Here is a 13,138-nt window from a genome sequence, read left to right on the forward strand (position 1 = left end):
TCAATCCTAGCTAAGGTTTACCAAAATTGAAACAGGATTGCATCTGTGCTAAGTCGCTTCAGTTGTGTCCAACTCCTTCTGACCCTACAGGCTGTAGACCGCCAGGGTATCCTGTCCGTGGGATTCTTCAGGCAAGAATACTGGAGTGGGTTGCCATGCCCTCCTCCAGGGAAATCTTCCTAACCAAGGGTTGAACCCATGTCTCTTGTGTCTCCTGCATTGGCAGGCAGGTTCTTTACCGTTAGTGCCACCTGGGAAGACCTAGGAAACAGGATTACTGTAATACAAAACTTCCACTACAGCACGCTGCACACACCTGTGCTCCAAGCCCACCCCCTTCTCCCTAATGCTTCCATATTCAAACTATTCCCCAGCCTGTTTGGCCTGTCCACAAAGGAGCAGGTAGATCTCTTTGATCCAGTCTTTGTTATAAGGCTGGTATATCTGGGTATCAGCTTGGTAAATAAGGCAGCTGCGGTCTGCCAGGTCATCAATAAAATCAAACAACTGACTGATATCATATGGGATAGAGGGGCTGTTTCAGATGCTCTTCATATATTTTACAAACACCTTCCAGGCACTTATTCACAGATTCAGTCAGCGGAAGTTCTGCCTTCTGGCCTCTTGGTAGGCCGTACCCACACAATGGCACGAGACGTCGCGACAAAGTCTCCTGCTGTCGCCACACAGGAGCTTATCTGCAGCACCACCCACAGCCAATCCCCCGAGAGTTCTTTACAAAACCTAGATATAGGGCTTTTATCAGATATATATTTTGTAAATGATTTCACGACTGATTTTTTAAAATACAGGTTTTTTTCCTTCTCTCTTTGTTCTAATACTATTACCACTTCCTGGTATAATCATTACCACTGACTGGATTATAAAACATAAAGAAAAGATTTATCACCATTTTATGGAAGAGAAAAACTGAGGCACAGGTTTTTTTTTTTAACAGACCTGCTGCTTCCACTGTAATGGACAGTTGGAGCCAGCTGTGAGATTTGATGACTAAGGAGAAAGTCTTAGAAGGTTTTTGAAACCATCATTCCCTTTAAAGGGGTGCCATTCTGTTAAGTAGGATCCAGTCAGCTTACTTCATGGAGGAGGAAACAGGTATTTGTTAAAAATCTATGATGCACCTGTGAATGATTTAGGTCAGGTGCCAGTAAACCACGGCCAGTGACCCAAATCTGGTCCTTTTTTTTTTTTTCTTTTTTACAGCCTGTACACTAAAGGTTTTTGTTTTTGTCTTTCCTCCCACAAATGAACATTTGCAACTAATTTGATGACAGAAAAAGCTAATTTTGAAGCCCCAAATGAGGGAAATGCAATCCCTCCCCACCCCAATTCCATTTTATTAGTTGACATGTATTTAAACAAACAAACAAAAAAAACTGGGGCTTCCCAGGTGGTGCTAGTGGTAAAGAAGCTGCCTGCCAATGCAGAAGATGTAAGAGACGAGGGTTTGATCCCTGGGTTGGGAAGATCCTCTGAAGGCGGGCATGGCAACCCACTCCAGTATTCTTGCCTGTAGAATCCCATGGACAGAGGAGCCTGCTGGGCTATAGTCTATAGAGTCACAAAGAGTCAAACACGACTGAAGCAACTTAGCAGGCACACATGCACAATGTAAAAAGCTATATTCAAAATGTGCTATGAGAGAGATAACCAGTGTTCTCACCACAAACACATACATATACACATACACAAATTATACAAGGTTATGGACATGCTAATTAGCTTGATTGTGGTAATGATTCTTTAATGTGTACATATACCAAAACATTACTTTGTTTGCTTTACATATACACAATTTTTATTTGTCAATTATGCCTTAATAAAGTTGGAAATACTGACCTCAATTTTTATTAATTACATAGTATTAATTATTATTATCATATTTAAAATTTTGTCAACAACAAATTTGAAGAAATTTATTTTCTCTCTTCTTGTTTAAGAACCTACATAATATCCTCAATTTTATCTCTTTGCCTGCAGAGCTTCAAATATTTGGCATTTCCCTGGTGGCTCAGATGGTAAAGAATCTGCCTGCAGTGCAGGAGACCAAGGTTCAATCCCTGGGTTAGAAGGGAATGGAAACCCACACCAATATGGTCACCTGGAGAAGTCCATGGACAGAAGCCAAAACATCCTCAATCTATCTCTTTGTTTGCAGAACCTCAAATATTTACTATCTGGCCATTTATAGAAAACATTTGCCAGATCAGATCAGATCAGATCAGTCGCTCAGTCCTGTCCGACTCTTTGCGACCCCATGAATCGCAGCACACCAGACCTCCCTGTCCATCACCAGCTCCCGGAGTTCACCCAGACTCACGTCCATTGAGTCAGTGATGCCATCCAGCCATCTCATCCTCTGTCGTCCCCTTCTCCTCTTGCCCCCAATCCCTCCCAGCATCAGAGTCTTTTCCAATGAGTCAACTCTTCGCATGAGGTGGCCAAAGTACTGGAGCTTCAGCTTTAGCATCATTCCTTCCAAAGAAATCCCAGGGCCGATCTCCTTCAGAATAGACTGGTTGGATCTCATTGCAGTCCAAGGGACTCTCAAGCATCTTCTCCAACACCACAGTTCAAAAGCATCAATTCTTTGGCACTCAACCTTCTTCACAGTCCAACTCTCACATCCATACATGACCACAGGAAAAACCATAGCCTTGACTAGACGAAGTTTTGTTGGCAAAGTAATGTCTCTGCTTTTCAATATGCTATCTAGGTTGGTCATAACTTTCCTTCCAAGGAGTAAGCATCTTTTAATTTCATGGCTGCAGTCACCATCTGCAGTGATTTTAGAGCCCAGAAAAATAAAGTCTGACACTGTTTTCACTGTTTCCCCATCTATTTCCCATGAAGTGATGGGACCGGATGCCATGATCTTCGTTTTCTGAATGTTGAGCTTTAAGCCAACTTTTTCACTCTCCTCTTTCACTTTCATCAAGAGGCTTTTTAGTTTCTCTTCACTTTCTGCCATAAGGGTGGTGTCATCTGCATATCTGAGGTTACTGGTATTTCTCCCGGCAATCTTGATTCCAGCTTGTGTTTCTTCCAGTCCAGCGTTTCTCATGATGTACTCTGCATATAAGTTAAATAAACAGGGTGACAATATACAGCCTTGACGAACTCCTTTTCCTATTTGGAACCAGTCTGTTGTTCCATGTCCAGTTCTAATTGTTGCTTCCTGACCTGCATACAGACTTCTCAAGAGGCAGATCAGGTGGTCTGGTATTCCCATCTCTTTCAGAATTTTCCACAGTTTATTGTGATCCACATGGCACCCCACTCCAGTACTTTTGCCTGGAAAATCCCATGAACGGAGGAGCTTGGTAGGCTGCAGTCCATGGGGTCACTAGAGTTGGACACGACTGAGCGACTTCACTTTCACTTTTCACTTTCATGCATTGGAGAAGGAAATGGCAGCCCACTCCAGTGTTCTTGCCTGGAGAATCCCAGGGACGGGGAAGCCTGGTGGGCTGTCGTCTATGGGGTCCCACAGAGTCGGACACGACTGAAGTGACTTAGCAGCAGCATTGTGATCCACACAGTCAAAGGCTTTGGCATAGTCAATAAAGCAGAAATACATGTTTTTCTGGAACTCTCTTGCTTTTTCCATGATCCAGTGGATGTTGGCAATTTGATCTCTGGTTCCTCTGCCTTTTCTAAAACCAGCTTGAACATCACGAAGTTCACGGTTCACATATTGCTGAAGCCTGGCTTGGAGAATTTTGAGCATTACTTTACTAGCGTGTGAGATGAGTGCAATTGTGTGGTAGTTTGAGCATTCTTTGGCATTGCCTTTCTTTGGGATTGGAATGAAAACTGACCTTTTCCAGTCCTGTGGCCACTGCTGAGTGTTCCAAATTTGCTGGCATATTGAGTGCAGCACTTTCACAGCACCATCTTTCAGGATTTGGAATAGCTCAACTGGAATTCCATCACCTCCACTAGCTTTGTTCATAGTGATGCTCTCCAAGGCCCACTTGACTTCACATTTCAGGATGTCTGGCTCTAGGTCAGCGATCACACCATTCTGATTATCTGGGTCGTGAAGATCTTTATTGTACAGTTCTTCTGTGTATTCTTGCCACCTCTTCTTAATATCTTCTGCTTCTGTTAGTTCCATACCATTTCTGTCCTTTATCGAGCTCATCTTTGCATGAAATGTTCCTTTGGTATCTCTGATTTTCTTGAAGAGATCCCTAGTCTTTCCCATTCTGTTGTTTTCCTCTATTTCTTTGCATTGATTGCTGAAGAAGGCTTTCTTATCTCTTCTTGCTATTCTTTGGAACTCTGCATTCAGATGTTTATATCTTTCCTTTTCTCCTTTGCTTTTTGCTTCTCTTCTTTTCACAGCTATTTGTAAGGCCTCCCCAGACAGCCATTTTGCTTTTTTGCATTTCTTTTCTATGGGAATGATCTTGATCCCTGTCTCCTGTACAATGTCACGAACCTCATTCCATAGTTCATCAGGCACTCTATCTATCAGACCTAGGCCCTTAAATCTATTTCTCACTTCCACTGTATAATCATAAGGGATTTGATTTAGGTCATACCTGAATGGTCTAGTGGTTTTCCCTACTTTCTTCAATTTAAGTCTGAATTTGGCAATAAGGAGTTCATGGTCTGAGCCACAGTCAGCTCCTAGTCTTGTTTTTGCTGACTGTATAGAGCTTCTCCATCTTTGGCTGCAAAGAATATAATCAATTTGATTTCGGTGTTGACCATCTGGTGATGTCCATGTGTAGAGTCTTCTCTTGTGTTGTTGGAAGAGGGTGTTTGTTACGGCCAGTGCATTTTCTTGGCAAAACTCTATTAGTCTGTGCCCTGCTTCATTCCGTATTCCAAGGCCAAATTTGCCTGTTACTCCAGGTGTTTCTTGACTTCCTACTTTTGCATTCCATTCCCCTATAATGAAAAGGACATCTTTTTTGGGTGTTAGTTCTAAAAGGTCTTGTAGGTCTTCATAGAACCGTTCAACTTCAGCTTCTTCAGCGTTACTGGTTGGGGCATAGACTTGGATTACTGTGATATTGAATGGTTTGCCTTGGAAACCAACAGAGATCATTCTGTCGTTTTTGAGATTGCATCCAAGTACTGCATTTCGGACTCTTTTGTTGACTATGATGGCCACTCCATTTCTTCTGAGGAATTCCTGCCCACAGTAGTAGGTATAATGGTCATCTGAGTTAAATTCACCCATTCCAGTCCATTTCAGTTTGCTGATTCCTAGAATGTCGACATTCACTTTTGCCATCTCTTGTTTGACCACTTCCAATTTGCCTTGATTCGTGGATCTGACATTCCAGGTTCCTATGCAATATTTGCCAACCTCTGATTTAAGTAGTGATAAGTTATCTTTTCTTTAACCATTACAAATGTGGCAACCTATTGGGTTGGCCAAAAATTTCGATTGGATTTGCCTATACTATCATATCAATACCCAAATGGACTTTTTGGCAAACATGATTATTTTTACAGATGAGAAAAGTGAAGACCTCTGAAAAAAATAAGTGACTTGCTAAAAGTCACCCAGCTAATAGCAATGAAACAGAGATACGTGTCTTATTTCAAAACCTGGTGTTCTTTCCAGAAGCAAATTTGTAGCAGCAATTTAGCAGAAAATGAAAAAGAACAAAAAACAATTTCTGGCAGTGAGTGGTGGGCAGGGGTGTAGTTCTTGGATCAAGACACATCTGCCCCGGCTTCCTGAACCTGCTGTTGGCCAAGCCACAGGTCTGTCCACTGGGACTAGGAACCCATCAGAATGACCTCAAGACCCTGTGGGATTCTCAAGTCACCCCAGGGAAATTCTATTTTCTTCACTCCACTTCACTTGCTGAAGTGTACATAAAAATTTTAAAGCTTTTCAGTGACAAGGTTTTATACCAAAACAAAACATGTTAGGTAAAGCCTAGAGAAGCTGATAAGCTCATGGATATGGAACTGGACATGCTGAGTTCATCTCCTATAAATAGAGGCAACTTGGGTTTTTTTAAATTTTTTTAAACAGGCTATATTGGGATCCACTATTAAATCTTCCATGAGTATTAAATGAGTTAGTATTTGCAAGATGATTAATGCATCACCTGACAAGGAGCAAGCAGTATATCAGTGTATATTAAAATTAAAATAAAAGGTTGAATAATCATGAAATCAGATCTCTACAAAAGGATTTCAAAAAAGAATAAACACACACACATATGTATAAATATATGTATATATATGTGTATGTGTGTATTGGAAACAGTGTCAGACTTTATTTTTTTGGGCTCCAAAATCATTGCAGATGGTGATTGCAGCCATGAAATTAAAAGACGCTTACTCTTTGGAAGGAAAGTTATGACCAACCTAGATAGCATATTGAAAAGCAGAGATATTACTTTTCCAACAAAGGTTCGTGTAGTCAAGGCTATGGTTTTTCCAGTGGTCATGTATGGATGTGAGAGTTGGACTGTGAAAAAAGCTGAGTGCCGAAGAATGATGCTTTTGAACTGTGGTGTTGGAGAAGACTCTTGAGAGTTCCTTGGACTGCAAGGAGATCCAACCAGTCCATCCTAAAGGAGACCAGTCCTGGGTGTTCATTGGAAGGACTGATGTTGACGCTGAAACTCCAATATTTTGGCCACCTCATGCAAAGAATTGACTCACTGGAAAAGACCCTGATGCTGGGAGGGATTGGGGGCAGAAGTAGAAGGGGATGACAGAGGATGAGATGGCTGAATGGCATCACTGACTTGATGCACATGAGTTTGGCTGAACTCCGGGAGTTGGTGATGGACAGGGAGTGCTCTGGGGATGAATCAGGGCGTGCTCTGATTCATGGGGTCGCAAAGAGTCAGACATGACTGAGTGACTGAACTGAACTGAACTGATTGTTATTATTTAGTTGCTATTTCATGTCCAACTCTTTTGTGACCCTACGAACTGTAGCCCACCAGGTTCCTTCTTTCCATGAGATTTTCCAGGCAAGAATACTGGAGTAGGTTACCATTTCCTTCTCTAGAGGATCTTCCTGACCTAGGGATCAAATTCGAGTCTCTTGCATTGGTAAGTGGGTTCTTTACCACTGAGCCACCAGGGAAGCCCCTATGTATATGTATATATTTGTGTAACCAATTACCTTTGCTGTACACCCCAAACTAACACAATATTGTAAATCAACTACACTTCAATTAGAAAAAAAGAATAAAAGAAGGAAATAAAATCTCCAGAAAACATGCCTCTTCGCTTTCTGCTTGAGGGTTTTCCTGTATTAAAATGGGATCTGCAAGACAGAGGCAGAGGAAAAGAAACTGATAGCAACTGTACTGCTTCAAAGCCCGGAAGTTCTCTGGGGAAACAGAGAAGCATAAGGAGAATGTATCCTCCCACCTCCAGCTGACAATGAACTCTCCAGCTATCCGGTCCGGGAGAATGGCCTTCACACCCTTTCATGTCAGAAGAATCAGTTTCCACATCTCTGCAGTTTCAGAAAGACTACTCCCAAGAGTGTTCCCTGCTGGTAATATTACTAAGATTTACCCCCCACCCTTCCTCTGTCTCTCTCTCACACACAGACATGTACACACACACACATATACACATACAGGGTACTCAGAACTGGGAAAGGTGTGAGGCAGACAGACGCTGTCATGTACTGTTGGTGATTAGGTATACCTGTGGCAGATTCATTTTGATATATGGCAAAACCAACACAATATTGTAAAGTTAAATAAAATAAAATTAAAAAAAAACAATTTAGAAATTTCTATCAAGACTTCAAATACACTCTTAATCAGGATCTTCACTTTCAAATAATTGAGACAAAAAGGCTGTGTGAAGCAGAGTAGTGAGTGGGAGCTGTAGGATTTAAGGAAGAGTTTAGTCTGATATACTGATACACATGCTCAAGTTGCCTGGGATGGGTGTGGGTGCCTAGAGCCTGCAGGAAGTTTGTGGTTATGTTGAGGATCCTTCATGGGCATAGCTAGCTTCACCACGGCCTGAGATGAGATAGCAGTGATGCAGTGTGAGATGCTGCAGAGCATGGGTGGTAGGTGGTACTGACCAGGCCAACACAGTGACCTATGCTGTGACCGCTTGCTGGTCACAGGGCCAGTCTCCTGGAGTCAGGGCCAGTCTGGAGGCTGAGAGCTGGGGCTGACTCTGTTCTGGTCCATACATCATTTGACACAGGCTCTGCAGCCTTCCCACTCGCTGGCAGGTCAGCTCTGAAGCTTGGCTGCCTCCATGATCTCCATCGTTCCATTCATCACTGTGTGTTTTGAGGACCTAATACATGAGGTGGCTTGTGAGCGTAGTTGTTTCCAACGCTTTGTGATCTCATGAACTGTAGCCTGCCAGCCTCCTTTGTCCATGGGAATTCCTAGGCAAGAATATTGGAGTGGGTTGCAATTTCCTCCTCCAGGGGATTTTCTTGACCCAAGGATCGAACCCTCGTCTTCTGTGTCTCCTGCATTGCAGGCACATTCTTTACTGCTTGAGCCATCAGGGAAGCCCCCTACTACATGAGAGATGATCTTAAAAGTAAGATTCCTGTATGAATATTATGGGTTATCATCCACAGGATTTGAATCGTTTAATCTTCTTAGGTTAAATTCTCAGATGTCCTAGGGTGTCTTTAATTTTTTGGTCAGAATTCAAGATAATTCATCTTAAATCATTTTAATTTAAACAAATAAGTAATTGAAAGTTCCATTTTTAAGGAGGACTGCTGAAATAAAATATAGAACTCTGAGACCATACATTAATATTCAGAGACACACTAGGGAAATGTTTAGAATATTCATTTGTTTAACACCAAAAGGACATTCATCTACTTAATAAATAAGAGACACTTCAATCAATGAAAATTACCTCACTAAGGCTCACAGAGTCCAGCTAGCTAAACCCTTATTCTTATCTTCCGGGGTGAGGGAACTGAGGCCAATCAGCTTGCCTAAGGCCCGGCAACAGAAGTGGCAGAGCCAGGATTTGAACTCAGGTCACCCAGCATCAGTCAGCTTGCTTACCTGCCCAGCGTGGCAGCCAGTCACGGCTCAGCCTGGCACAGCATGCTGTGAATTCTCAGCCGTGCAAATGTTCCCAATCACACATGAGGACATTTAATCTCTTCTGTGATCTTCGGAGCCGCTTGGGAAATGGAAGCAGAATTACGGAGATGAGTCATTCCATGTCAGCAGACAAACTGTAACAGAGTTTTTATTACTATTTTATTATTTATGTATTTGTCAAAAAAAAAAAAAAAGTCAGTGGGAAGAGTAAGGCAGCAGAGCCCCCTGATGGCTGTTTCCTCATCTGGATCTTTGTGCATGTGTGTGTGTGTGTCTGTGTGTTTGTGTGTGCGCCCAGCAGTGTGTTGTGAGCATGTGTATTTGTGCACTGGTCTCCCATTCTCTTATAGACACTTATGCTCTCTGAGAGTAGGGGTTGGACATAGTTTGTGTGGAATTATATTTTAGGAGTCTAGAGTCTTTATTTGTGGCGTGTGTACGTTAGTTAGTGTGTGTGTGAGAGAAAGAAGACATTGTGTGTGCTATTGAGAACGTGCCGACTGAAATAACTCTTCTGTAACCCCTGAGACCCTCAACTTCTTCATCCTACCCTTTACATTCTTCCCCCACCTCTTTTTTTTGTGTGTGTGTGTGTGAGATCTTAGTTCCCTAACCCGGGATCTAACCCAGGCCCTCGGTAATGAAAGCTTAGGATTCTAACCACTGGGCAACCAGGAAGTCTTCCTTTACAGTCTTTCCTTTACCAAAGGAAATGCACAATGGCCTGGACCTCTCTTTAGTCCTTAGATTCCAAAACAGGTGCCTAGTTTTGACCTTAGCCAAGGACCTCTGTGGTGCCCAAACACCCTGCCTTCAAGGTCCTTCTCCCTACCCAGTTCAAGGCTGATGACGGCATCCCCCCAGTGCTTGGTTGTTGAGGAAATTAATAAGTATCTCTCAGGGAATCTCTCTGATTGAGGTATGTAGCATACATAGCTGCAGAGAGCTCAAAGGCTCTCAGACCCGTGCAGCTCAAGCTCTTCTTCCAACATGATGGATTCCTAAGTTTGAAAATATAAACTTTGACATCTGTCTTGCTCCCATCTGAAAGAAGAGAGAATAGGGTATTTCTGGATCTTGGGCTGGCCCCCATCTTCTCATATTCTTGCCCCTTCTCTAAAGGTGGTAGGGTCCTTTCTGGAACCCTTTCCTTGGGTTAGCATCATGGTATTACATGTAGTGGTATTACATCATGTATTACAAGTAGATTGGAGGCTCAAAGTGGTGATGCCAAGGGGTATAAGACATGGTTCCTACCTTATGGGGTCAACAAGAAGAGGTAGCAATTAGGCAAAGTCCAAAAAAAATATAAGGTACTGAGTAGTTTTATTTTGGGACATATTCGCCCTCTAGAATGTGAGGTCCTATTAGTATTTATGTCTTTCTGCTACATCCTCGGTTACTGCAATGCCTGGATTACAATAGATACTAAGTAAATATTCAAAGAAAAAAAATGAATGAACCTAGAAACACCACACCTCAGTCACACTGATCCCATTAAAATTCAACTAACATATGTTGAAAACTTCAGTTCAGTTGCTCAGTCGTGTCTAACTCTTTGCGACCCCATGAATCGCAGCACGCCAGGCCTCCCTGTCCATCGCCAAAAAAATTAAGTCTGCCACTGTTTCCACTTTTTCCCCATCTATTTCCCATGAAGTGATGGGACCAGATGCCATGATCTTCGTTTTCTGAATGTTGAGCTTTAAGCCAGCTTTTTCACTCTCTACAAGTTAAATATTATATTGGGGAAGTTTTCAAATTGAGAGCTCCTTCTAGCACATTGCCTTGCTTTTCTTTCCATTTCACTCATTATTTTGTCTTTATCTCTTTTGTGCCGCTTCACCTTCTCCCCGCTTTCTCTCCTTAGGAGATGGCCCTCTCTCAGCCCTGTGGGCTCTACACTCAATTTTCTGGACCATCCAGAAAGGTCACTGCCTCTTAGCCCCAGATTCTAAATAGACATGCTAAGCCCAATGCTGCTTGACAGTAAGGGCCAAACAAATGTGAGCGGAACATAGCTCTATTGCTTTCCCCTTACCAAAAATGCATTAATAAAGTTAATTAGCATTGACCTGAAAAAAAAAATCTGAACAATAACCTTCTGGCATTAGGATCAAATGCAATGAAGCACAAGCAATAAAAACTCCATTACTGTTCCCCTCTGAGCAACTGTCACTGATCCTTGGGCCGAGAGGGAGGGGACAGGCTCACATCTATCCAGGGATCTGCCTGCCTCCTCTAAGCCTCTCTGTAAGACTCTGAGCTCCAGCTGGTGTGTCAAAATGCAAGCAGGTGTGAAGGTGAGCCAAGCTGGGCCCCGGGTAGGATTGTTGTTGTTGTTCAGTCGCTAAGTCGTGTCAGACTGTTTTGTGATCCCAGGGCCTGTAGCCCTCCAGGCTTCTCTGTCCATGGAATTTCCCAGGCAAGAATACTGGAGTGGGTTTCTATTTCCTTCTCCAGGGGATCTTTCCGACCAAGGGATAGAATCCCTGTCTCTTGCTTGGCAGGTGAATTCTTTACCATTAGTGCCACCTGGGAAGCCCTACAGTTAATATAGAAAATATAAGACACACAGAAATCTAGAGCTAACACAGGCTTGGTTTGGGCTATAGTCAATATATAAAAGGTCCAGAGTATGGGGAAGGCAGCAGGTCATCAAGGATGGCAGTCACATCTCTACTAGTTGAGGCTGGAGGTTGGCAGATGCTCAGGGAGTTGAGTAAGCAGGTGCCCAGGACTCTTGCCAGATACAGCAGAAACCTGGCCCAGGGGAATAAGGGTAATTCTAGACTGCATCCTCTGGCAGGCCAAGGTGACTAACTCATTGTTTCCTCTAATCAGAGTTGGTTTGGAAATTGGGCCAGGATATGTCTGTTATTGACCCCAGCTGCAAGGCAGTGACTCTCTGCCCTCCAGTGCCCTCACCCGACACTTCCAGTGATCTCATTTTATCACTGAATTTCTATACTATGCCAGGCATTGAGGATCTGGGATGTGGAGACACAAATATAAGACCCACTACTCGTCTTTTAATGGTCTTCAATCTAGTGGGATTTAGTCAAGAACCCACTGGATTTCTGTCCCCTTTTCATACTTCCCTCTGCCCTTATTCTTCATAAAACTATGAAATATCAGAGGGAGCGTTCCATGTTGATATTAGGCTACCTGAATCTCTCCAATTCATCATTCCATTCCCGAGGGCATGACTGGGAGTCGGAATGGAGGTGCTGCTGGATCAAATCCCATTCATGCCCCTCAGTTATATATACCATGTGGGGTGCCCATGACTCACAGGGCCCTTCGTGAGCCCACAGACTCAGAAAAGTAGCAAGAGCTGATGCACTTGCCCTTTTGAAGTAGGTCCAGGAGGTCACTCTTTTTCAGAAGTTGCCTCAAACTCTAGAGGAAGATTTGCTCAGATGGAAGGAGGGCATGGGGAGTATGAAGGAACACAGTCCGAGAAAGTATCTTCTCTATGCAGCTCTTGAAAAAAATACATATATTGGTCCAAAAGTCACTGTAGGGAGATACCCAGAAATGACAGGAAAGATGAAGATTTAAAAGGAGAAAGACAATGCAGGGTATCTTTGATGTTGAGAGAGAGTGGGAACTTCCTGAGAACACAGGCAAATCCTTAAAATATTTAAAATAGAAATATAGTAAGTGCCCTACATACGAATGGGTTCTGTTCCAAGAGCAAGATCCTAAGCCCAATTATTTGTAAGGCTGACAGCCTGGGTACCCCACTAACACAATTGGCTATTTAGTACTATACTCTAACAGGTTTATACTTTATACACAATAGTACATAACAAACACTAAAAATAAAGAAATCTTTCAGTACAGCACTTGAAAAGTACAGTAGTCCAGTACAACAGCTAGCATACAGGGGCTGGCATCGAGTGAACAGGCAAGAAGAGTTACTGACTGGAGGAGGGAGAGGAGGTGGGAGATGATAGAGCTGAAGATTCATCAGCAATAGGAGATGGAGGGCAAGCTGCGATTTTACTCACACCTGATGTTGATGGAACAACATTTCAAAGTTTCACATCTTTGAAAGTTCG

At 42.8% G+C, this 13,138-nt stretch overlaps 1 pseudogene; it reads right to left on the reverse strand.

Moving 5' to 3' along the window:
• Positions 1–363: 363 nt before the first annotated feature.
• LOC133253488 (enhancer of rudimentary homolog) lies at positions 364–9,927 on the reverse strand (annotated as a pseudogene).
• Between the last annotated feature and the right edge of the window lie 3,211 nt (positions 9,928–13,138).

This window comes from Bos javanicus, chromosome 8 (assembly GCF_032452875.1).
Source record: "Bos javanicus breed banteng chromosome 8, ARS-OSU_banteng_1.0, whole genome shotgun sequence".
In the NCBI taxonomy this organism is placed as follows: domain Eukaryota; kingdom Metazoa; phylum Chordata; class Mammalia; order Artiodactyla; family Bovidae; genus Bos; species Bos javanicus.